Source organism: Osmia lignaria, chromosome 3 (assembly GCF_051020975.1).
Source record: "Osmia lignaria lignaria isolate PbOS001 chromosome 3, iyOsmLign1, whole genome shotgun sequence".
Classification (NCBI taxonomy): Eukaryota; Metazoa; Arthropoda; class Insecta; order Hymenoptera; family Megachilidae; genus Osmia; species Osmia lignaria.
In genome coordinates this window covers 10380637-10407544 of record NC_135034.1, presented here as the reverse complement: position 1 = coordinate 10407544, position 26908 = coordinate 10380637, and the positions used below count along the sequence as shown (strand labels likewise).

General features: G+C 45.3%; 1 protein-coding gene across 4 annotated transcripts in view; it reads right to left on the bottom strand.

Moving 5' to 3' along the window:
• The window catches only part of LOC117608028 (uncharacterized), a 120858-nt gene that overhangs the window by 36114 nt on the left and 57836 nt on the right, over positions 1–26908 (bottom strand). The gene's annotated exons all lie outside the window — the stretch shown is intronic.

Genomic DNA, 26908 nt, shown 5'->3' with positions numbered 1-26908 from the left:
TGACCAGGCTCGATTCAGCCTCGTGTAATCGTATAGCTAAACTAGACCGTGCGAGTGACCCACGATGAAATTAGCGACGAAAGCGAGGCGAAACTTTCTTCGCGATTCGCTTTTTAGCATGTCCTACACGCAAACGAGAATCGCGTTACAAGGCAAACATTTGCACGGGGTCTTTTTCGCGTATTTACTCGAAACGCAGCGCAAATAACGCTCGAAATCGAGGACGTGGACATAAAAAATCACCGGTAGCACCTCTCTACTGACGAGTTTAGCTTTCCTGTCGCAATTCACTCGTATGGTTCCGCTGGCCGAATGCATTGTTCGAAAGCGACCGGCTTTTCCTGCTTCCTCTCTCTTCTCTTTTATCTATTTGTTCGGTGAAGGATACGCTTTTCTGTGACTTTCAATCGTTTATAGAACGACGCATACGTCCAAGAATCTTTGGAACATCCGCTTCGTAGGCCAACTTAAAGAGCCTCGATCTTGGTACCATTCGAGCTATTGTTCGGTACACGCAAAGAGGATGATGCGGGTTAGTGTGTCTCGATGAGGCGAAGAATCTGCCTCGACGTACTAAAGCAATTCCATTGGTTTCCTGTCGCTGCTCGACACGAACTGACCGCATTGTATGCTCGTGAAAAAAAGATGAAAAAATGAAACGAGCGTTATTGCGGTGAAAAGAACACCTCGAATTAATCGCCGCAAACTGCCATTACACGCTGGATTTGTATATTCTTCCGACCTTCTTTCTTGAAAAAAAGGAACACGCACGTACATCCTTATCCCATCGCGGTTCTCTTGCCATCCGACAGACCAGTTTCTGCTCGAAAGACGTGATTTTTATCCGACTCCCGTTCGCCTTTTATTCCTGCCTCTTTCTGGAAGGCAAGGTGTGGTTTATGTCGGTCGACCGGGGAAAGATAATCGCGGTGGTTGGTCCCGAGGAACGTTCGGGGTTATTTCTCGACGATCAACGATAATAATTGGTAACGGTACGCGGTGGTTGGGATGAAGAAAAATGAGGGTCCTTGCTTTCCAAGAATAGCATGGAAATTCGACTCCTTTTCCTCTCGAGTGGATATCTTTTAAAACATACGTGTCCCATAGACCCTAAGTCAAAAAATATTTTTGCTTCCACAAGTTATGCAACGACTTTCCCAAACTTTCCCCCTTGTTCGCGCGAGACGATTCAATTAGCCCATGGAACGGACTCATATTCGAGGAGCTGGTGGAAAGAACACGAATTCTCGTAGCCGTTACACCTGTAGCTTGTACACTTTCGGGGAACAAGAACAGCCTGCGGATTCGTGGCACCTGCGAGAACGTACCTTTCACGAGCAGACAGCAGAAGAGAAGACCCGAAGAGCTGACTTCGGGGGCCTGTAATAAACTTTCTCTCCCCGAGAAGAGTCTCTTGTCCCTCCTCTCTCTTTCGCTGCCATTGTTACTCGTCGTCGAAATAAACGACAACGACGAAGACGAGGACGAATACGAGGCTACGTAACGAGGCATCTCTTCCTGGTGCAGCTTTAACGAAGGCACGCGTAAACGCGAGGAATGCAACAGCCACGGTATCACGCTACGTACCGCGCGTTAGTCGTTCGTTAAAATTAACACGCGTTTACGTCCAGACACCGTTCTCCCCACGATATAATAAACCTCCAGACTGTTTTACTGGCCTCTCCGTTAATCCTTCCGCCAATGGTCACGATTTCTCACCCCTCCTTCAAGATTTCGAACATGATATCCTCGACTTTATTACCCAGGAACAAGAAACGCGTGGAAATATCTCAGATGTAATTGTAATTAATGGAATATGAATAAAAAGAAAATGGTAATTTTATAGGGTATAAAATAAAGGTCCCTAAGTATCCGAGTGTTCTACAATTCATTCCCATTTCAACTCCCATCTCGCGAAACTAACGAGAGAACAAAACGAAAAGAGAACCTTATTTCATTTCCAACAATGGCCAGGTAAAGTATCCAGGTTCCTGGTTTCGAGAAAAGGTTCGATTTGGAAGGACCGTTACCGTAACCTGGATCAAGGGCTACCTCGAAGGTCCGTTTCTTCGATCTCTTCTCTGTCACGCTGGGGGCCTGCTATAATTTAGATGGTCTATCAAAATTATGGGCGTAGAGTATAAAAAGGCTGTTGTTTCGGCGATGCTTAGGATCGTGGCTCCGGATACTTCTAGTTGTATCCCTAGGCATCTCTAGCGTGGTTAATAGGTAGCACGCTAAATTACGGCTTCGATGTGATTTACGGTTCGTAAAGGATAGAATTGATCGGTAAACAGTTGCCGTGGAAATTTTCGATCGAGCCGCAAGTTCAAGGAACCCGCTCGTTTCATTTACGTTGAACAGTTATGGTTGATTGTTTCCTGTGGATGATCGATGCGCCTGTGCCTCCGTGTTCAACGATCGATGTTCGATCCCCGACACGAGCTACGATTATTGTTCGTGTTTCTTGCGGTGTTACCTGCCGCAAGTGTTTCTTCGATGAAATCAACCGCTTGTCTTGTAAGAAAATTGATAATATGTTGGGAAGTTATTTCGTACACGATCTTTGAATAACGAAAATTCAATAAAATCGAAGACACCCTCTGATCGTTGGCTTCCAATTCGGTGTCTCGGTTTCTTTTTTTCACGGTGCACACACTTTGGTCGATCGCGGTGCCGAGATGCCAGAATGCTTTCTCGACGACCGGTGAGCGTCGTTAGTCGTTCTCGAATGGTCTCGGTAATTACCCGGCGGATCCGTTCTCTATCCCAACAGCCTGGAGCAGGAGCTTTTGTGGTCGGTACTCTAGCAACGACGCAGTGTTCCACCTTACAATCGTCCCATTAGCGGACGATTCCAGCAATGTGGACGACGAACCGCGACGAACGACCTTCCGAAGGTCCAGCTTGCTTTCCTGTGTACCCCGGTTAACGTAACACCATCGCTCGCTCCGAGACCCCAAGGTGTGCCCCCATGTTTTTCTGAAACCGTCATCTGGTGCCTTCTTCGAATGCGCTTAGTTGCAGGTAATTTTTTTATTAAGTAATTAAACTTTGAGAAATTTCATAGCAACTCTTCGTCATCGAAGGGTTCTTCGAGTTCGTTTACCAGGAACAACGCGGAGTATCAGTCCCAGTCGATTAGCTTCGGTCAGGATCGAACAATGGTTCGAGGAAGAGGAAGCTCGCGTTACGAGTTTCACGGTAGCCATTGTCAGGGTATTCTTCAATCTTTGCATCACCGAGCATCGTGTATAGAAATGACCTGACCACGATACAAGTCTAATGATCGCGAAAAAGATGCCCGAGACAATTCCCAGGGCGCGAAAGTCTCTCTCCGGTTTCAATGGGGTACAGTTACCGACTATAACCCATTTGTGGACACGCTGATGGATGCCACCTTGGAGACTCATTACCAGAACTAATCAAGGAGAATCTTGATAACCCACGGACGTTATTCTTTTCTTTCGAGACAGTCGGAAATAGTAAACCCGATCAGATTAATGTTTCTTTAGAAGACAATCTTGCTCTACTCCTGTAATTAAATAACATTCTGACTTTATCGGTTTTGCTATCGCGACTCCGAAATACTAAATAAGCAGTAGAAAAGAAGATAAATTCGCGTGTACTTAGAAGATACTCGCGACACCGGAAAAGGAAGACGCATCCCGTGAAACCTATTCCTATTCAAACCTACCCGAACTCTTCCTTCATTTTTCTTCCTATTCCCTGCATGAATGTAATCTTAAACTAGCTAGCCAAATACAGATGCTGGTTAAACTTCGGCAAGATCTCTGCTCGCGAATAGCGAGGAAGCGTCGAATTGGCCAGCTGTTCGATAACTTCTTCGAGGAAACATTTAATGAGAACGTTTAATCTAGCGGGACGAAATAACGGAACACGCGTCGAGGTTCTACGAAAAATCTTATCGACGCAATTTCGACGGAATCCTGGATTCAAGAGTGCTGGAACGAAGTAAGACACGTGTAAACGCGAGTATACGCAGGTATGCAGGAAGAAGAAGGAGAAGAAGAAGAGGTAGAATACGATAGAGAAAGAGGTGGTGGCGGTGGAGGAGGTTCGGTAGGCAGTGACCTTGACCCAGGCAATCAGGTATCCTCGAAGCCGAGCCAACTGCTGGCACACATTCGCGTGCATCTATACTGTTGCTTGTTCACCGACCTTCTACGTTGACCCGACCTTCGACCCTACGAGTCACAATAGCGAAGAGATCACGAGAGGCTGACTAGGCCACGACAGCCGGTGAACGCGAATCGAGGCCGTTAGAAGGATAATTGAAGCCCGATTCGCTAGAGAGGAAGGTCAGCTTCGTGACTATCTGAATGAAACTCGACTACCGATTTCTGAATCGACTTTCACGACATTCACATTCAAGTTTCGCCTATTAAAAAGCTTAGTATAATGCGTTCACGATTGTCAATGGATTTAGACGTGTACTACAGCAATCATAAAAAGCGCGGTTCGTATATTGATGTTAGATCAAAGCTAGTGAAAAAGGAAGCGATGCGTATCTCGTACAAGCAATGACGGAAAGACCCTTTTCACTGTTAGATTTCTATTAAGAGATTACGTTACCGGCATAATCCTCGAGCCCAACCCTTTTCCCGAACATCTATGTTCATTTCAGAGATATTCTAATACAGTTAGACAACTGTGATCCAGGATAATACACATAAGGGTATTATGCACTGGAACTAGGTCACTTATAGATTATGTTGGTTCATTGTCCAGTAAGTGTACTTACAATCGGTGGATCGGGTAATGATAAATTTGCTTACCTGAAACAGAAAAGAAAAGAGAAAAATTAGTTGAAAAATCTTGAGGAATTGATGGATTAAAAATGAAATATCTCCATCTTCATCAAAAATGAAATATGAAAGATTTTTAAAGTTTACGATGTCAGTCACCGGTGAGCCCGTAAGGTAATCAAAGTGTTAAAGGGATTTCTTTGCCGGTCGATGTTTGATTTGGCCTGGGTAGCGGAGCGAAAACAGGCGCAGATGTTTTCCCAGGCAGCGGTTCGCCGGCGAAAAGTAAATCCGCGTGTTTGCTCACGTGAAGAAAGCTGGATGGTACTAATCGTCGATAATATTCAACGAGCGTGTACGATGAACAGGGGAGCAACGGAAGAGGTGGAAGGAACACAAGGGGGCGCGGTGGTAGAAAAAGAGCAAGGCGAACCGGAGCTGGGGGATGAAAAAGGGAAGCGTATTTCGTGCACGCACCTGAGAATACACGTCTTATGTGCAGCAACGGTCGCAACGCTCGCTTCGACGAGAGATATTCGAGGAGTTCGGTCTCTTCCTGGCCGAAGCGATCGCGTGCCACGAAGCTTCGTCAGCATCGAAAAATGCAGACGGGAGCCGAATCGAGCAAAAAGACGAGACGAAGGACGGGAAGAGAAGGAGAGGAGAGAACGGGAGAAAGAATATTGTTCGGCTACCGGTGCACCAAGCCAGGAAGAAGAAAAGGGAAAAAATCTATGGAAGGCTCGGTGAAGGCAATCGAGCGAAAAGGGACTTCAAGGTGCCGCGAATCTCGCGTAACGGGCTCGGAAGGGTCGAAAATTCGACTCCCAAAAGCGGAACGCGGTAACCTTTGTCTATCGATCCATGGGAATAAAAATCATAGAAAAATCCTTTCTTCGACGTCGAAGGTTTGGAATCGTCGTAAACCTCTTCGAAGCTGACACACGGCACCGATTTTCCTCTCGGTGTTCGCGTTTCAAACGACGCGGAACGAGCTGCGCCCGTATAAAACCCTAGACGTGTAGGAAGTTAAAAGCGAAGAAGCTTCGAAAGTACGGTCAATATTTATGCCGCTCAATTACGGTGCATTTTAATAAACTCGATCGTTTACGAGCAGAAACACAGCATCGCCGTATACTAAAAGCAGAAGGCGAAGCCGAAGAAGAGGCAGAGCAGAAAGTGGAAGCGTACAACACAGAAGCAGAAGCAGAAGCAGAAGAAGAAGGAGTCGTTTCATGCGAAATGGCGATTCCGCTCAGCCGGAATCGCCCTTAATTTGCGCATCGGTAGAGGAGAGAAACGGACGAAAGGAATAAGAGATGTATTCGCGTTGGTACCGTAGACAAATGCACCTGCATTCCGTCCTACTGCATCCCGTCCAATTATCCACCGTGCTCAGGCAACCGGCCAGATAAACCTCGTGAAAGAGAGGAACGGACGAGAACGATCACGCGTTAAGCCTACTCCACACCTACGTACAAATGTTTACGAAACAAACATCCGTCCTCGTGCAAAACAAAAGCAAAACAAATCTATATCGTTGCTCTAATTAGAGATCCCTGATAATAATAGAAAATCAATATTTCACGCCATCCAAAGTGTAGGAGGTAAAGATTAAGATGTGTACCGAGCTTTAGAGAAAGGAGAAAGAGAAAAGCGAGTTACCTGATATTTTCAAGAAACGGAATCATTTTCCTCGATCATGCAATATTTATATCCAACAGCGCGGTTAACGCAGGCCAGGAAGAAAACACGGGTTAAAGGAGCGTGGAAAACGAAAGGAAAGAAAGAAAGAAAGAAAGGTGATCTCTAATCGTTAAGAGTTGCGAACGCAGTGGATATTCAATCGGAACCAGTTCGCCAACTACGAACCAGCGACATTAGCGACATGAGTTATTACAGCAACGAACTAGAGGAGAAGATGGAAAAATCGTCGAGTGAATGGTCACAGGATTAACCGTACTTTTTATGCGTTAATGCCTCGATTTTTCTCTTCGAACATCGATCGATTCGATTCGATTCGAGCTGATTCTTAAGCGTCACGCGATTCCCGCAGCGAGTTACTCGTCCAGCTGAGACACGCTCCTACTTCCAAGTACATACGAGTTTCTATTGAGTTATTATACTTAAATTTTCCTTCGAGATTCACGTTATCTAACAGGGATACTTTTTCCTTCATTTTCTACCTTTTAGCGTTCAGATAAGTTAGCGTGTCTGCAATAAAGGGACCGACTAATCCGTTCGTTCTAAGCTTGATCGGCTAAGTAGCAAAAAGTACTTGACGCTGCTTCGACGCGATAAGTGAAACGATCGGGTTATCGGTTCGATTCGATATCAACACGTAGCTTAGTGGGTCTATCTTGACATCCGGGGACGCGATTCAACTTGATCTGTTCCTGTTCTGGAAGCTCGTTGAACGGGGAACGAACTCTGCTGGCTGGCGTGGTGATGAACGGAGGGGACCAGTTGGCTGTTTCTCGAAGCCTGCGGGACCAGTTCGCTCGAGACGAGGGTAGTGATGGGCTAGTAATCGCTTCGAATCTACAGCTTGCCTCAAAGGAAGATGTACGTAATGAAAAAGTGCAAACTCTTCAGAATTTTCGACTATGAAGCTTCTTTGTCGTAACTAGTCTGCTTTGATTTCAATTATGTCCCGATCGAAATAAAGAAAGTGTTGAATTTTTCGTTCCAATCGACCGCGCTGCCACATGCCACGTTCCGATGAATCATCCCGATATGTTCGTCGAGCCTCCGTCATGGTGCACCATCGGACCACCAGGCTCGATCATCCTGCATTTCACCGTGGCTTTGTTCGCGATCTTGTTCGTGTCATCGATGCGGTTGCACGTGGTCGTATCGATAACGTTCTGTAGATTGCTATTAGATCTTGACAAGGTTTGATTGTTTTCAATATCTGATAGCGCGAGGATCGTCCGTCTTCGTTGAACCGAATGCAGGAAGCGAAACTTTCGTTGAAATTGATTTTTAATCCTCTTGCTCGATTTATTTTCAAACGAGAAGCGAATGAGTTTGCAGGATTGCTTTGCGATTTCCTTGATATTCAATCGGAAAATATGATACACGTTATTTGAGGAATCCTGTACATCCGCCCGCAGCATTCCATGGCTCGAAGCGTAATCTGCGTCCACGCCCGGATCAACGATGCACGGAATCCCATGCTTTCGCGGTTAATTGCGAAGGAAGTGTATATCAATCGGATACCGTTCGCTAGCTCGCGTAATTCTCTGCAGCACGAGGATGATCGCGGTGATCGTCTAGCGAAAATCGAGATCCACGCGGCTTTGGAATCCCGCGGCATTTCGCAAAGACCAGTGGTATCGGGAACAGGTTCGTCTTCCTTTCCGTTCCTCTTTTCTGCGCCAGCTCGCCGGGCGAAGGAGGCGCGTGTGTCCATCGAGTGTGCATTCAGCTCGTACACGCACCCATAGCATGGCCTTCGCGGCGAATAATTATCTAAAAGATTTTCCAATTGCCGTGTACGCTTCGTCGTTTCGCGGCTACCGACTTTTACTACTTGGCTGACCATACGCGTTCGACGCTCCTTGATGCGAATTTTCAAGTTGTAAAATATTCTACACGACCGGCATGGTGTTAAGTGTAACGATAAAGAATGAAATGAAATCGTCAAGGAAGTTTTCTTCGTGTTTATAGGCGAACTTGTACGCGGTACGGCTACGTGAACGGCGTACTTTTCGCGTCGAAGCGTGAACGTATATACATAGGTGGTGCTGAGACGCAGGTAGAGCGAGTCATTCAGAGAACCGGCAGCCAGGCAAACAGGCAAACAGGCAGACCAGGGCAACGAAGAAAAAGGTCTTATCCTGAATGGCAGGAGGACGGATATAGCGCGAGAACTGGAAATAGGCGCTGGCTAACAGAGAAAGACACGCATCTTCCCGTCCAGGTTGAAACGAGCAAGCAGGATTAATCCTTTTGCAATTCGAATTTGTTTTCGAATTCACTTTTTACTTTTTTAATTGATCAGCTGAGCAATTAAAAACTGATTGGCTGATCAACGATCCGGAACATGAACATGAATACTGTATATAAAGAGTGTATATCCTGACGCGTATCGGCATCAGTGAATCTTTAGATCGTTGATAAAGTTAGTTGGCTGCACCTCTTGTTAAACGTTATAAATGCTTTCCTTTTGGATATAAATTGCACTTGAAAGTTTTAGAACTTTCATTTCTCCCGTATGGCTATGATACACATACGAGTACATACATCTGAAGAATCGCGAAATAGGAGAGAAGGACGGGGACGAACGGATCTTGCTGTCGATGGATCCTCGTTCGCGACTAAAACGAACGAAAAGACGGAATAAAGGATACGGAATCTCGACGAGGGTTTTTCGTATTTCGTTCCACTCTTCTTTTCGTTTGCTTTTCTGGACTACCGCGCTGGTTCGAGCGCACGAGTCACTTCGCGTCGCGCACCTGCACAGCTGTCCGACGCGACAGCTGGACAAGATGGAATCACGTAGAATATAACGGTGCAACGGTCTCGAGCAACGAAGAAAAGAAGAAGGAAAACGATGGGGAAGAGAAGACGAGTAACGTACGGACCGATGCTGGAAGAAACGGAAGGATCGTTCACCATTATCCGCGCTAACTGCATCCAACCATCTCTATACTCGATGACATAATGTGTACCCGGTGAAAGTTTATTCTTCCTTTTATCGGGATATCGTTTCATTTCTACGGTATTGCGGCGAATCGGTAACACGTGTATCCATGAAACGAATTAATAAATTATCTTTCTACGATTGCGGTTCTTGGCTTTATCGAGATTATTGGCTTTTCAATCTAGATCGCTGATTAAACTTATTAACGCGTCGACTGTCATGTTCGATGGTTAACAATTTGATAGAGGATATGTAACGTTTCACGCCAGCGTTCTTTACTTCATTTCTATTTAATCGTGTCGCGTACTAATTCCAGTTTGAAAACTGGTCATTTTACGACTCGCATTATAGTAGCTCGCGGACATAATTCTCCGAGTAATCTCAATTTCGTTATTAGAGGAAATATAAAATAACAAGAGTCATTGATTCCATAAAATATACAGCCGTCAAAGTGTAAACACAGGGGGGTGTTGGGACTTTCAAGCTTTACAAGATGTCCGACAAGGCTGATTTAATCTTCGCGAACGACTGGACGGCTCGACGTAATGAGAAACAGGCGCGAGCAGCAAGTTGCTCGATCGTTAGACTCGTAGAGTACGTTTCCGCTGCGAAACCAATCGATTCGATGTACGCTCGGAGAAACGAGCGACTGTAAACGCGAATTCAACACGCTATCCTTCATATCCAGGCGCATTTGCAATTTCCTCGATAAAGATTGCTTCCGTAGGTAGCGTGCTTCGATCAAAATGTTCGACGGCCGCGCGCCAAATGGACGATAAACAAGAACGAAATCCAACCGACCGGCCAACTATACTGACGAATCAAAGTAACGAGATACGGAAGAAGAGAAAACGCAAGGACGTCTGATTGCGAATTAACGTTTAATCAGAAATCATACCGGCGAGATAGGGAGAAAATAAAAATGACGACCATGCCGAATCGCGAATTAAAGTTGGAATAAAAATCAAAGCAACGAGATATGGATGTATAGAAATAGAAATGAAAGAATACCGATGAATTACGCATCGAAATGGAAGCGATCGAGGATACGAACGATCGGATTACGAATCGACGTTAATTTAATAATTAAGAATGAAAGGCACGCAGCAAAGAAACCTGGCAGACGGTGAATTGCATCGAGAAACACGCGACACGGCAATTTGTAACCAGGTTACGAGACGCTGCTAGTTTGTCCCACCAGCTAGTACGTATCCACCTCTTCTCTGTCTGATTCGTTTGCGTTAACCGTATGTAATTGTTTCTGCTGGTCGTGTACGTGAGCGCACCAAGGTACAACAGGTAGCAGCGTGTAACACATCACGCATAAACGAGAACAACGTGTGTCACGCACACGCACCAACGCTTCGTCGAATAGAATGAAAAACAGACAGGGGGAAAGAGAGAGATAATGGCGAAGGTGCAACAGGTGTACTAACAGGTCGGTTTCTAGCGTGGGGTGTGCGAACTCGAACGGAGGGGTGGAACGCGTGTGAGCGGAAGGGTCGTGCATCCGGAAAATCTCTCGCATGGAAATTATTGCGTATTTTTTAAGGGTCAACCCAAAGGGGACCGATGACGAACGACGTTATGGATATCCTGAAACGGTTGAGTAAAGGGAGGGTTCAATAACGTAACTGAGGATCTTTTTATACCGGGTTCAAAATAACCTTCTGCAATATGTACAGAGTCCGAGTGAAAACGTGAATGTACACGTTGCAATGATTAGCAAACAGGAATAAAATTTAGAACACATGGGGAGGAAGGATGAATAGTATCGAAACGTGTGAAAGTGTTAAAATAACATAGTAGCACTGGTTGAATTCTGAATTTAGTAAGTGTAGCATTTACCTCTGACTATGATTGTAGTTCAGAGCTGGCACAAATCTAGCGTAAGGCTAATTTTAGCGAAGCGTACCGTGCGTTTCGCAGCTATCAAAGACTATTTCTTCTCTCTGTAAATATATCGAAACGTGCGCGTGAAAATAAACCTGTGAAACAGGTACGATGTTTCAGATCTGGAAGCTCTTTCTGACGCAAAACCCAGCTGGATAGAGTTATCGAAATAACGCTTCGGATGGATGTTACCCAAAGATACTTTCACCCGATCGTCGCGGTTACATTTCAATTAAATCTCCTCGGTGGGACGAGTAAACGTAAACGTTAACGAACGAAGATGAAACTCGTGTCGGACACGTGTTGAAGCGTGGCGAGAGGCTGTCGTGTGCGTTGCGTGGAAGAAATGACACGCAAACCGTACGCTCTCGACGCCACGACCGATATAATACGAATCTGCGGTACGTAACTGCATTATGTAAATAGCACGCCGCGAAATACGTTTTACACGGACGTGGGTGTATCAAGATTTCCATGGGGATCTCGTGTTACCATGCCACAACAGCGACCACGGTAATTCGACGTTTTTTCCTTGCATTATTACGTCCGTAATGCGAGCCCTTTAGGTACCGTCCGATGGCCCTTTACCCTCAACTATGTATGTCCTTTCGAGAATTAATGCGAATCATTTTTTTCAACATTTCCCACCCTCTCGTGTTTCTTGAAAAATAGTTTGAATTCTCGGTGGTGCTGTTAAGAAATGTGGGTCGATCGAAGAGCAGTGGTTCAGAGCGATGACTTTTTATTTTGGGAAGTTGGCCCGAGCAGGTCAAGGGTAAACAGAAAACTGTTGGTGGTTCTGTTTTAAGAATAGTAGGAAAACTTTGGATGCCGAAAGGGAAGAATCGTAGACAACAGGCTTTTTCTCTTTCACATTCAGTTTCGTTATCATTCTCTCTGAACGAGGTCCACGTAACGGATGTTCGCATCATCATCGCATCATCGGTTAAAAAGAAATGGAAGAAAAAGCTGGTACATGTTCGAGCAGCTTTTCAAAGGCTCAGCTGAATCGACGAGAGAGAGGCAGGTTGAATGACAGAATGCGTTTTCTAGTGCGGAAGCGAAGTTCGAAATAGGCCTCTACCGTTGGCCAGGAACCGCGTGCAATCATAAAGCCGAGCGGTTGCATCGAACGGAGTGCAAGAGGAACCCGCGTAACGAGCCCCGCGCAAAAGCCCGTCCTGCCATAATCGGCACAGGCGAGTTATACGGCCTGGTTGCCTGTATCTGGAGCGGAAACAGAAGAAAAACGAAATGGGTGCTCCTGCTGGGAATCGCGCGCGTATAATCGCATCAACTGGACCGGGATACATTTTTGATGAACCTCTTTTATATTTCTTCGGATATTTGTCCGGTAAATGAAGAATTTCAATCGGTATCCGCAATTGTTGCCTGATTTCCATTTAAAAATGCGAAACGAACGATTACTTTACCTCAGCTCGTTTACTTTATTCGAGATGATTGATGACAGTGGTTACCGGATGACCTAATATTTGGCAAAGTTGACGGGTAACGCGTTAAAGGAATATCCAGGTGTACGTAAGAGTTGTCACGCGAAAGACGAACGAGGAAACGAGCTGGACGTTTACCGGTAACGCAGCCTCCGCTCCGCGAGAAGAAATATTTCGATGCTCGCGTCACGGAGTACCGTTACCGTAGGGTTGCCAGTTGCCAGCGATCGGTGATTTTTCGTGAATTTCTGCAGGCCCTCCTCCGGCGAGTACGAGTCGCAAATTTCGCGCCCAGGTCACGACGTCGAGCATGCCTGCTCGACGTTCTCGCGTTCCGTACGACCGAAAGAACGAGTCTGGCCACGTACCGCTTCTCTTCTCGTTAATTAGTCCTCGCTTGCCCTCGCGAACCTTACCAACGTGAGCGGACGTTCAATTATTTCGTCATTCCGTTGATTGGCTGACCCGTGTCTCTCCTCGAGTGTAACTCGACTTTGCTCACCTCGATACAACGTACGAATAATTTCAGAGTGAAAAGTGTTAATTTAGAAAACGACTCTGTAAAAGAAGAAAATCTATGTCGAACCCTGACCAAGTAGAAGCCCCAAACGAAACCCGGTCGATCGATGGAGAATACGAGCTATGCACGTCTGCCTCGTGGCTGGTACATTCCACTGAATAAATGCGGCTACCACTCTCGGCTATTTCTCTCTACCTACTTGAAATTTATTCCTTTTTCATCCAGCACTTGGTCGTTTCGTTTCACCTGTTTCGCGGAAAAGAAATTCGTGGAAACGTCGGTGGAATATCGACAGATATATTTCTGCTGGTTGGAATGGAAAGAACATAAGAAAAAGAAGAAGAAGAAGGAGAAGAAGAAGAAGAAGAAGAAGAAGAAGAAAGGTAAAAAGAATCGACTCGTATCGAAATCGATTCGTCTCCCTCTCTTCGTCAATGGAGAACAGGTTAAGATCCGCGAGAGAGTGGTTCGTTTTTCTTTTTCTGCATTCGCGGGCAGAGTTCGTGAGGCTTGCTCGTAAGGCAAGGGAAGTTTCTAAAGGCCTCGATCAACGTCCTTCCCTTCTCGCGATCTCGCGTGGAAATCGATAAATGTCGACGTGCGTACCTCGGTCACGTATCTAACCGGAGTATCGTAGCAGGACTCTTTTGGACTTAAGAAATCGACTCGATCTCTCTACGGTTGTTGCTCGAGATGAGACTCGCTTCGACTTGCTACCCCCCTTTTTTTTCTTTTTCCCTTCTTTTCTTCTCTCTTTCTATCTCTTTATCTCTGTTAGTTCACGTCAAGATTTCTCATAACGGGCTGGCGAGACGATATACGCTGAAGATGACAGGATATATCGCGACAGGAGAAACGCGTGGCCGGAGATGAACGCGATTCCCGGCGTGGTCTGAAGCTAATTAACACGAGCGGACACGAACGACTCTCTTTTCTACTAGAACGAATTGCTCGCAGGAAGAAACTAGGCGTCACGATTTATTCGTTCGAGAGCCGGAGGAAGATCGATGGCTTCGGGACACGTTTCAGCATCGACTTTCTAACGATGCTATTAGAAACGTAGAAAGACTTTAGCTAACTTCTACTGCGTTTCTTTCTTTTTATCCTAAGATATCTCTACGCTCGTTGATTATTATTCAGACGATCAAGTATTTTTAAAGAAACGCATTAGTACAGAAGAGGTCGCGGGAGTTGGCTGATTGCAAGTCCCGAGTGTGGAAGTTTTCCCACAGTTCCGGTGCAACACACAATGCCAAAGGACGTGCTCGCATCCTGTTGGATGCCTCCTTCCGGTTCGTTCTCGCTTTAGTTTCCTTCTCTATCTCCTTTGCCTCGCTTTTGTTCCAGCCTTTCCTACGCGTCGGCTACGAAACTGTTGCGCTCCTCCTCTCCTCGACCGTTCTGCTCCGTAAATTTCATGGAATCGCGCTTTGTCCAGAAAGAGACATCGAGAGTGAAGTACGAAAGGGAAAGTACTATACCAAAGGGAAAGTGTAACTTTATACAAAAAAAATATCCTTTTGCGAAGTGAATGGGACGAAAAATTCAAAGATCTAGATAAATTAACAGTTTAAAAAAGAATTCGAATAATTCTTTTGCACGTCCTTAAGGTACACACGAGGGACAGAATATGCGAGTTCGAGAAGAAAGAGGCAATTACCGGTGCTGCCTAGACAAAAAGCGTGTCCCTCATTGTCATACGGGTTTCGTCGCCAAGTTTCTTTTTTTAGTCGTAAAATGAAACAACCGAGACACAACAGGTAGGTAATGGACGAACAGGCATTGCTCGCGAGAATGCAAAGTAGCTGTTTTTGATCTCTCATCCTACCTAACTCCTCCCCTTGCCACGTAATTTCTACTCTTTTCAGTCCCATCCTAACAATTAGCCGTCGTCGACCTCGTGTCTTTTTTCTTTTTCCTTTCAAAGTCGTTGCTGCGCTTTGTAATGATTTCACGTTGCAGTCAGCGCAGTCTTTCAATACGAATTAACTATAATACCTGAGCTTCAAGTTTATCCCACGAAACTCAATTAAAACGTTCATTTCTAACTCTATTTCGAGTATCTTCTCCTCGGTGTATCAGTCACGCGTTACGTCACCGTCACCAACCAATTATTCGTAATATGTCCACGTCGTCGAAAAGCGATGGTGGTCCGAGAAGGAAGAATGTCAGGTGAATCATCCAAGTAACAAGCGGTAGGTAGGTCTTAATGGTAGAATAAGTGAGGCAAGCGTAACGGTGGCGCTTAACTCTTTTATCCCTTAGTCACCGATAACGCTCGGTCGCCTAAGAAAGAAAGTACTCACAGAGGACCCCGTGAAATCGATACCGGAGTAGATTCACAAGGTATACCACACGCGGTACGACACAATGGACCCTCATTTTTTAACGTCCGTCAGAAGACGGCTCGTCAGCCGTCTAGCGACAGCAGCTGCGGGCTTTCCACATCCCTCCACTCTCCATAGAAATCGGGAAACGACCCTTACGAAATAAAAACGACTCTCGAGAGCTCAGCCATAACAGAGATTTCTCTCTTTCATGGGAATACAGGGGAGACGGGATTCGCATACTTCGCCGGGCCCACTCTTTTCGTGCATCGCGCTCGCGATACAACTTTTTCAATGGTTCGATCATCCGTTTTCACCGACCGTGAACACAATCAAAGGTTTTCTTAACTAATCGTAACGTGTTCCACCGAATGGCATTGAAAGTCAATCGGTCGTTAATTGCTTCTCGATCGAGTACTTTGTAATATAAAAATAACAATTTGATGACACAATGGGCGTTAAAAATTTCGTTAATATAACTTTGTAGCGCTTACAAAGTTTCATTCAGGGATACCTGGCGTTTTCTCGCGAGTTAATTGAGTTGTATTCGTGAAGAGATTCGCAGGTGCACGCTGGTAATATCAAAGAAAAGAAAGGAAAAAAAAAAAGAGAGAAGGTGCGGCAAAATTGCGCAAACTTGTTCGCCAGTGCCGTGAAATTCTCGTCCAAGGACAAGGCGGTTCCGAGCATGGAATCGAGCCGCTCTTTCAGCGGAATGAAGCAAGGCTCGAGGAGGAAACGAGGTCGATATCTAAACGCGATCGGAACTAATGTGAAAATCGATTTGACCCAGAAAATCCATGTATCGCGAACGATCGATCAGGTCTGTGGAAACACAGGGCAGGTGAAACGTTTCCAACAGGTGTCAAGTATAAATATCTAAACCCGATGGGGACTTCCATTTAAGGTAATAGCAGAATAATGCTGATATATTATACTATTGATTTATGCTTTGACAGTGCATGTATAAATGGATCTTGAAATTCATCGTGAATTCGAAGCGGAGGAAAAAGGAGGTGTCATTGGAGAAAGCAACCCTCTAAGTAGCCGTGAGTACCGAGGGTACTTAAATATGTACGCGTCCTCTGGCAGCAGCCAAGCCTCTTTCTCGGAACGTCCCAACTCGCGACCACGTGTTCCATACTCCCCCTGGCTCGACTTGATTTTCCATTGTGATGCAAATTCGGCATGGATTCGTACGCACACGAGGATTCCTTCCAAGCGACAACAATCACCTTCCCCCAGTTAAGCTAATAACACGTTCCGCTCGTCCTTCTACCTTATATTTATTCGACCGATTTTTTCTTAATCGCCTTGAAAACTTGCACATTTTTAATACCCTTAACCCTTTATGCGATGCGAATCCGTTCACGTGTCTAAAAATTGAAATAACTCGAATACTATATACTTATGAATGCAATTACTAATTTAAATAATATTTGCTATTTAGCTGTCTAGCGTTTAATAATATATCAGCAATTGCATCGATCGAAGAGTTTCTACTCTCTCCAAACATTTTTCCCTTCGGAGGAGTTCATTGACCCATTTGGTCAGAGTTCACTGAATTCTCGATCCTCTGCTCGGATCGTGTTAGTCCTTCCTTTTTTTCTGCATCTTCTCAAGGGACGTACGTGCGCAAGCTGGCTTAATATTTGAATAACGCGCGTAGGTTTGACCCGGTCGAATCAACGGCATATCGGCCCGGCCATAATCAGACGACATTGTGCACCGTAGATTATGGGGTAGAGAGAAAGAGAGAGAAGGAAGGAGAGCTGACTCGAAGCAGCCAGCTACGCGAATGCATAAGTAATGGAGTTACGAGACACGACTCTTCCCTCCTCTTCTTTTCGCCGCGAATGCACTTTATTGGCCGGCACTCGCGATATTCACACCTGTCGACTAAATCTTTGGACAAGCAGGGAAACCGAGACGAACGAGCGACGATAGAAAGCGCCCCGTAATTAGGCGCAGGACAAATAGAGACCCCCTGATGATTGGTCGATTCGCCAGCATAGAAATTTCAATTAGAAAGGGGAAAGTATAGTTTCTTCGAATATAAGTTTTGACGACACAAAAGCATCGCGAAATAACACGATTCTATGATTCTTTGCAACTGCTGAAAATGATAAATCTAGATATTCTCAAGCACCTTTTGATTAATGAACATTATTTCTAACGAAGTCGTAGCTGTTGAAAGTTTCCTAAATAAATCAGTCATTTCACTTGCAACAAGCTAACATACATATGTATACGATAGAATTCGCGTGGAACCGTGATAAACTGGTAGGTACATAACGGTGCGCGACTGTGGAGCGTTTAAATCATTCCTCTCATATTCTAGTCTCACCGAGAGAACCGCTCCGGTGCGTGCGTTTATCTCGCACGTATCAGCCAAACGAACAACAATTCCACGTTAAAAGAGAAAGAAACACGGAGCAGACCGTTCACAAAAGCGCATATTTCATTCGAATCAGTTTCAGGGTAAACAGGAGAAAGCTCTCCTATGTCTTGATCGTAAATAGAATCATAGAAAATAACGAGCAGCAATTTCTAAAATTTTTAGACATTTCTAACATTTTTTTTTCTAAATTACTAATTACGAACGGTAAGTAGTCGGAGACTGAACGAGCGTTATCGTAACATCGTACGCGTGCCGATTCTCCAATCGAATAAACGTTTGGCGAAAGTGTGCGAAGGTAATGTGTGTATATGTGTGTGTACACGCGTGTGGAAGAAGAGTGTTGCAGGAACGAGTGGTATAGCAGCACGTTGCAAACCCACCCGCTGGCACGGAGGTACCGATCGATGATCCATCGATCGCGCGAACGATCCACTGCGGGTAGTCCCGTGGCAATATCACCGCGAGATTTATCTCTGTACATGGTCTCTCGGTCAGCATCCATGTAGACGAGCGCGTTGTCGGTGTTAGCTTGTACGTACACGACACCAGGTGTAGGTGAATAGAAGGGAGATATCGCACGAACCGTGTCCCTTTGTGGCACACCTATTCCAACATCGAAATTGTAACGGGGAGAGAGTTAAGCTCGCCAAATGCTTGGGTCAGATTTCGCTGACCAGGTAAAAGTATCACGAGCTACCGGCGAATAAGGATTCGGATCGCGTCTTTCTTTGGAATTCTTAAAATTCGGCAACGCTCGCGACGGCGAATCGAGGATCCTCTCGAAATTGTAAAACTAGGACTACGCTACGTGTGTAACATTTTATTCGATACTTTCAACAAATTCCACAAAATACGGAACTTGAAATACGATTAGCAATAAACCTCATTCCTCGTTTCAGTGTCACGAGTTAAAAACTAGCGGGCGGTTGAAAAGCATTCGGCACGACACGCGTGAGCGAGGCAATTTAACGCCAGATCTAGCACGAGTAAAAGAGCATGTACAATCGCAAGAGCGTGCACGAGAGTTTTAATTAAAGTCGTAGAATTAAACGTGCGTGTCTTCTTTGCTCTCTCCGGAGCCGTCCTACGTACCTATCAAATAGGCACTTCAGCATCAAGATCGAGCCTTAAAATTACAATAGACTCCGCGCGCGCGATTCATCGTGCCTGATAAAGGCCGAGTTGCTCGTAGACCGACAGATTATCAGCGAGCTCATCGAGATTCCAGGCCTCCCTAATGATCGAGGATCATCTCTGGCTGGCCGAGCGAGGGAAAATTGAAGACGCGTGTAAGCGTCGCGCGTCGCGCTCGAACGCGTCTTCCTCGTAGGTGTTTGCAAACAATGGCAGAGAATCGTCTACGACCGATTTCGACATGCGACTGGAACGATGCGATCAGGGTGCGCCGTCGCAAATAGGCCTATGCTTAAAAAACGAGTCAAAAAGAAGAATGGAGAAACATCAACCCTCGAGAAAATAAATTAAAAAGGTGCCAATGTTTCGACGGAGGTGTCAGTTGCCAAATTCAACCCCCTCAGAAGCGCGTTAAATGAAACGAAGAAGAGGCTAGTGTTCCAGGAAATATGAATGGCGCGGATAGGTATTCTCGTTACACCTTTCTCTACCAATTCTGTTCTCTCAGGTTTCCCTCTTTCCATCTTCGTTGCACTCGGTGTTGGTCCCTGTACGAGCAAATATGTATCGCGCACGGTCAAGCTGGTATGGTCTGAACGCGTACCTGCCCACGCAACAGAGGACGGAGGCACCGGCGTCTAGATATATGACGCGACAATGAATCAGAACCGGAACCTTCGGCATTCCCGAGGGCCGTATTCTGCGTGGAACAAGGTCCTGTCTACACGGGTGAACGCCTTCGAAAGCGCGCCATCGCATCGGCTCGCTGTCACTGGTCCCGTCGATTATTATTATACCTTCCATTAATTCTCGCGAAAATTTTCTAATTCCCAATTTCACCATTTCAAAGAAAAAATGTTGAAACTGTAATAAAAGCTTCATGTTTTACTGTGCTCATAATTGCACCTGATAAAGAATATAATATAAATTAGATCAAGACACGGTGTTGCCTGCAGCCATGCATATTCACAAGCCCGATATCTGAACCAGTCGATCGGATGAAACTCAACGAAGTCTTCATTTTACGTTTCCGGTGTCGACGTACGCGCGCGAGAAAGAGCGGCGAACCCGAGACAGAAAACAAGATACGAGGCTCGTATCTCGTCAATTAGCGTAATTCGAATTAAGCATGTCCCACGGTGCGATCGAGAATCGAGTATCGAGATCGTTCGGTATCGAAGGGTTGGAAGGAGGGCAGGCAAGACGGTCGACTAGATCGGTGCTAATACGCTCTCGGGCAACCGTACGAGATCGAGATATCGATCGGTTTTATCGAGTTCGAGAAGCGGACCCGACTCGTTGGCGAGTGTGCACCCGGGGCAGAAATCGATGGCATTCATTGCGTAACGAGCCTCTTACTGCAAATCAAACTAATAGCCAATAAAGTACGCCGTCTAAAATCGTGTTCACGTTCGGCCAAGCCGCACCTGGATTCATCCTGCCGGACTCTATTTAATCCGCTTCCTATATCGCCCTTCGAGATACCATCATCGTATCCCTGGAAAATTTACATTTACCCTGATTGCGTTTATTAACACATTTGTCTTGCGGGATCGTGCACTTGTCAATGCATGCATTCCAATTAAACTCGATATTTTTCAAAGTTCGATGCGATGGTAATGAATATTTATTTGATACAAGAATCGAATTGAAAGTGATTTAGAAATGGTAGTTGAGATGCATCTTGCATCTGTTGTGCAATGAAATTTTTGAAATTTGCAATTTTTCAAACGAACGAACTCGAGTTCCTGAATAGTTTATTAAGAGTGATTTGTCGACTACGGTGATTGTTTAAACTTCAAATGGAAACAAAAGTTGACGAGTAACTCTCTAACCGAGCTATCAAATGCAACAATAAACTGCATAGAGATGCAGTAAAATCGACACCGCGAATGATAAACCGATGAATAAGCCTTCTAGCCGGTATCGTACGCAAAGCACATTCTCTCTGCTCGCGACAACGGTGCACTGACAATCGACAATTTTCGTCGACGATGATTTAATCGTGCTCGCTGGACTTTCGAGATAGCGCACGTACAAATGTTCCGGGCATGGCTACGTGTTTGCCGAGCAGATGGAAATCTGAACACGCGAGTGTGCCTTTATTCTGCTTTTATATTATTCCAAGTAACGAAACAATGGTCTATGGATTAGAAGAGCACGCGACAAGAAGAACGACGCTAACAATTTCAACGATGATGCCGGGTCAATCGTGACTCAGATCTGCGAGAAGTACAAAACTATGCTTCCGACTAAAATTAGGCATCCAAAAACAGGAATTTAAAAAATAATAAAAATTAAAGAGGTCTAAAATCTGAATTCTTAATTGACGAGAAAGGTGTAATTCTTGTTGCAGAAGGTAACGTGTTAATAGAAGACACGATAACAGAGCGTAATCTCGATTTCTCTCGACCATTCTCGTCTACCTTGTTTCCAGCCGCTTCTCTCTTCGCGTGGCTCGACGTTAATTCTCCATTTAACCCGAACCTTCTGTTCCTCGGGTCGAGGATCTTTGACACTGACGACGATCATGCTAGAACAAGGGTACAGGGACGGGTCGGATCGGGAAGGAAGAGGACACGGCACGACTTAATGTCGAGGTCGTTAAGACCTCGTTTTCACTACATTACCGGGTAACAACGGTTGACTCGTTGTTCGCGTTACCTTTTTTCCATCTGTTCGTAACACAGTTACTGACCCTTCCGTGTTTACCTGGTTCCTACATTTCAGAGAAACTACCTGTTTCACGACTAATTCGTTCGAGCTTCGAAACTCCAGAAGCACGGCATGCTCTTAAATCGTATATATTAACCCTTTCCACGGATAACTATTCCAATCTAACTGCTCGCGTTTTGCAACATTTTATTCCCTACGAGTTTTTCTACGTATCATCTAATTATACGGATTAATATCTGTAATGAGATACACAAATTTGATTCGATAAGGCAAAGGGATTAAGCCTAAGCCAGTGAACCTAGTTCAGTTTAATTTCAATAATAGGTATTCAAGGTTCGCGATTGGTTCGAGCGTGTAATCGATGCTATCCGATCGATCCACACCGCGTATCTTCTTTTTCTTTCCCCGTTTAAGTTCCTCGCGGAATATATTATGCATTATGAGGCTTATCAAAGAAGATGCAACGCGATTACCAGGCGCTCGGTTTCGCACGAAACCTGTGGGAGAGCAGAGAATTGAATTATGGGAGCACACCTAGGGAAGATCCTATCTGACTGTAATGAAAGAATGCTCGACGGTGTTGCGTTTCCTTAACCATCCACCCATCCGCACTCCAATTACCTTCGATACGTCTTGTTCAGGTATCGATTAAGCCTAAGCAGGATTACACAACGTTTGCTGCAAAGTTGCCGAACGTACGTTGCTGAAAAGCTGAGAATTGCCAGTGATTCCCAAGCAACAAGAGCTTGCGACGAACGGAGCGAAAGTCGGGGCAATCGCGAATGAAAGTCTGTTCTAAATGAAAGTCGAGTCAAAGGGCCCGGTGTCGAGCGAAGAGGCCGAACGTGAGGCCGACTGACCGACTGTCCACGGAATTCTACTTAACCAGGGAAAAAGAGAAAACACAACGGCTCCTCTTATCGAATATACTACATCTAGCTATGTAATTGGGACGATGCTTTCAGAAGGTAGCAAGATATCAAACTTCTAAATTAATATGCTATTCAAGTTTCAAGCTACCGAATTAACAATTTATCGAACTACCAAGCTCTATCATCGTACCAAGCCATCGAGGTTAATAGTCTCGACCGAGGAATAATAGAGAAATTAATCGAAAATTTAAACAAATTTAGCACAATCGGGTAAACGTTTAATTATCCCGAATAATTGGATTAAATCAAAGAAAGGAAGAGAAAAACCCGGTGGAATCACCGTGCCTTCTTTAACGACGGACCATCACGAGAAGAGAATTAGAGTCGAAGAAGAAAATTGCCACGAATTTAATTGCGATCATTACCGCGGTTACATCTCCCTGACAGCTAACGATCCCGTACTTGTAGGAAGCTGCACGGAATACCGACTCTTCTCTTTCTTTCCATGGTCCTTCGTTAACGAAACGATCTTGCCGTGAAACGAAGATAATCTTGGACCGGTAAATTCGCGAACGCCCTAATAATCAGTTGTAACGAGACGATTCATTGTCCGCAACGTTCAATCCTTTGCAAATGTGTTTATTTCAGATACATGGGAGAACTTTGATTGAATTTGGGTTTAATTACCAATCTTTAAGTGTATGGTAACAATTAATCTCATTAATCTCTTGACGCGAAATGATGATTCTAGCACCATCGTGCCAAGATGTACAATGACATGCCGGCGAGGTGACGCTGTTTGATAAGTCACTTAACAAGTTTTTGCTAGACGAGATTTGCATCGAGGAACACGGCGAAACAGGAAAGAGGGAGGGAAAAATCGCGGCGTGCGAAAAGTCGCTTGCAAATAAACCGCGTTAAGGGCACTCGATGAATCTTCGCCTACTATCTCACGAGGTATCGCAAGGATCTCCAGTTAATTGCGGTAGAAAAAACGTGAGGTAATTAGGATAATAATTAAACGCGTCGAAACTTCCTGCTGTTCTCTACCCGCCGCTCGCGATCCCTGTTTACAATTAATATTTCATCCCCCTGGTGGTTCTATTTGTACTTCGAACGAATCCTCCCAACTCCTAGATCCTCCGTAAAGGATCCTCTAACTTCTTCTAGGAAGGATCAAGGACGAATGAAACTGGCTGATCGAAAGAATGTCACGGTCAGAACGTTTTCAGGAACTCTGGATTGTTTTATTTTCTAAACTGCCAGCAACGAGGCTCGTTTTTTCTACGAAATCTTTGGCCCAGGAATGTTCAGGATGTCATAACTCGTTCGTTCGGAGGATTCGAAGGGATGCAAAAAGAGAAGGTTCGAGCTGGAGGATCGTAGAGTGCCAGGAACCACGCGGTCTCTCTATCTCGTAAAGAACGAAACCGATGGCCAGACACCCCCGTTGCGATTTTCATATTCACAATTAACATCTTTTCTGCCTCGTCTTTTCGAATTCGTTCGGACAATACTTCGGACACCCGCGGAGGTGAATTGGCTCGTTCGAGGAACAAAGAGCGACGCGATTTTTTGGCAGACAAAAACGGGAACCAACGTTCACACCGGAGCTAATCTTTTTCCAAATTGACCACGCATCCCAGTTCCGTTAACGTTTCATAAAGATTGACGCGTGTATCTCGCGAGGATAAATTAATTTGATCGAGAAGCGTTTTGGTAAATTTCGTGGAAAGAAGAACGAATGTTGGATGTTTTTCGGTGGGTTGGAACGAAAGCTACCAAGGCACGCGTTCTTCGCTGATGGAGAAACGAAGACGAGGCTTGATTCAGAGTTTCGGAATGCGCGCGGACCGCGGGAAGCCTTCGGGCCAATGGGTTTCCTTGTAAAATACCTCTGCTGTCGACGGGGAATCTTACGAGGAGAGGTCGCGGTGTAGCCTGCGGCATTTTCAATTAAATTCGGCTCGAATCGACGGTACCGAACGGCGTAAACAAATTATTGTTACAAGCATATTGCGTACGATTTATCCTTTCTAATAAATTTCGATTCTTCAACCCCATCGCGGTCGAGCAAGATGGTCCCCGTTGGCTTGACGCGTTCAAGGACCTCACGAGGAAAAAAAGGGTACGTTCGCGGACCATGTTCAGGATATTCGGCTACCGTGCTCCATCACCTCCGATCGTCGATGTTATCTGATTGGGAGAGCGGCAGCATCGAGCCCGTAGGACTTCCTCGTGTCTCGCAAAGATAGAGAGAAGGAGAGAGTTGAGATCCGGCCGGTTGTGTGTACCGCGATTTAACTAGATGCACACCGGCAGATCCCTATCTCGCGGCCAGTTGCGAGCAAGAGCTGCTCGACAACGCTCTGGAGAAGAAGCTCTCTCTTTCGACTGGCTCCGGCCAAAGGGAGCGAACAGTCGTTAAGGGCTGCTGCGTACAACGGGGAGTTAACGCGTTCGACCAGCCTCGTCTCGTCTTCCTCTTTTTTCCCTTCCAACCTCGCGAAATTAATGACGCCTTGCGAATGAATAGAAAAAAAAAAAAAAGGGTGGACGTAGCGAAGCGGGATGAGCGCTGGGACACCCTCGAGCGAGAAGAAGGAAGGACCTGTCGTCGTTAAGAACCACAGTCGCTCGAATTACGAACATTTGGTGATATTTCTTTTTTACCAGCTACTTTAACCATTGGGTACGCAACTGACTATATAGAGGGGCATCAATTTTTATTTGAAAAAATCCAGTTGCTGCTCGAGTCATCTATCAATTCATAGGGCGCCGACTACCATCTTCTATTATTTTGTAATATTATAGAATTATGTATAATGCAACTGACGTTGACATTCGTTTGAAAAACAGACACCAAGTGGAAAGGTGCACAAAAGCACCTTGGTGGGTCGCGTTTCGAATCGCGAGTCGCGTCGTTAAAACCGCGCAATTTCGTCGAATTACAAATCTCACCGCTCCACCGACAACGACATTTAATGGCCACGCAATTTCGCTCCTCTCTACGTACATACGTACACACAATTTTCTCCTGTGCACCCGCCGATTTTGCGTCCCGCTGTTCGCTCCGAACGGAGAGAGTACAATTTCCTCGCGTTGCGAACACGTTCGCCGGTACTACGCTCGGTGAAAGCTGCCGATTTTACGATGCCTCTGCAATTCGACCTGCTCGTCCCGATCGCGGGTAACACCCGGAAAGAAGCGTGCAAACGATAGGCAATTTTGGTCCTCCGACTACTTCCTTATATCCCGCGAAATCCCTTGGAAATTAATGTCCAAAGTTCAAAAAGGAAATATTCGAATCCAAGCTGTGAAGTTTATGCGAAATGGAGCGAAAAGGTGTGCGAAATCATCGCGGTAGATCGTTGTTCGGAAATTATCAACGTGTGTGTAAACAACATTGAAGACATTAGTTCTTGCTCGAACGAGTAGTTCGACCTATTCCAAAGTAAACACCATAGCCAGGAACAAGAATCCCGGTTGATGATTATTTTTTTTTGTTTTTTCATACTCTATCCGTGTTCCGGTTACACGATGATGGTAATGGCCGTGGCGCAACATTTCGACGCGCACAAACTAAATATGCACTCATTAACTGGCGTGTTAAGCGTGGTCTCGCGAGTAACGCGCTACATAACCGCGCCAGTGTATTTACGCGAAAGAAAGCAGAGTAAAAAACCGCGATCTAAAAACTGGTATTACGTTGCGTTGCAATTATGCAATCAGGTTAAAGCACGTACGACCGTGACGTTTAATCGCGTTTAATTAAAATCTATCGAGAGGATCCAAGGGCCGTTCTCATCGACGACTAATTAATTCCTTGCCAGAACCTAATATCCCAATTGTCCGTTATTCGCCAACGTTTTGCTCTTATCGTTACGGAAAACCTGTTTTCGTCTAATCGATGATAAGAGGCGAACGATTTAGAAAGCACACCCACTGTCCACCGATTGTGCACTGTTTACTATCATTCTTGAACTCGTGAAATTGCTTTAGCCTGAAATTCCTGTCGGCTACTCTAGCAGAACCTCCACGATAAACCGTAATCGCCTCGAGAGACAGCTCGTGTACGCGGTTTGGCAACAATATTGACAAAAATGTCATACATTCCAGCGAGTCACGAAATTCTGATTCGATGATGACACGGTAGAGGTATTTCGACATTGCCGCGTTCTTACATTGATTCATTTCAATTATTTAATAAAATAACT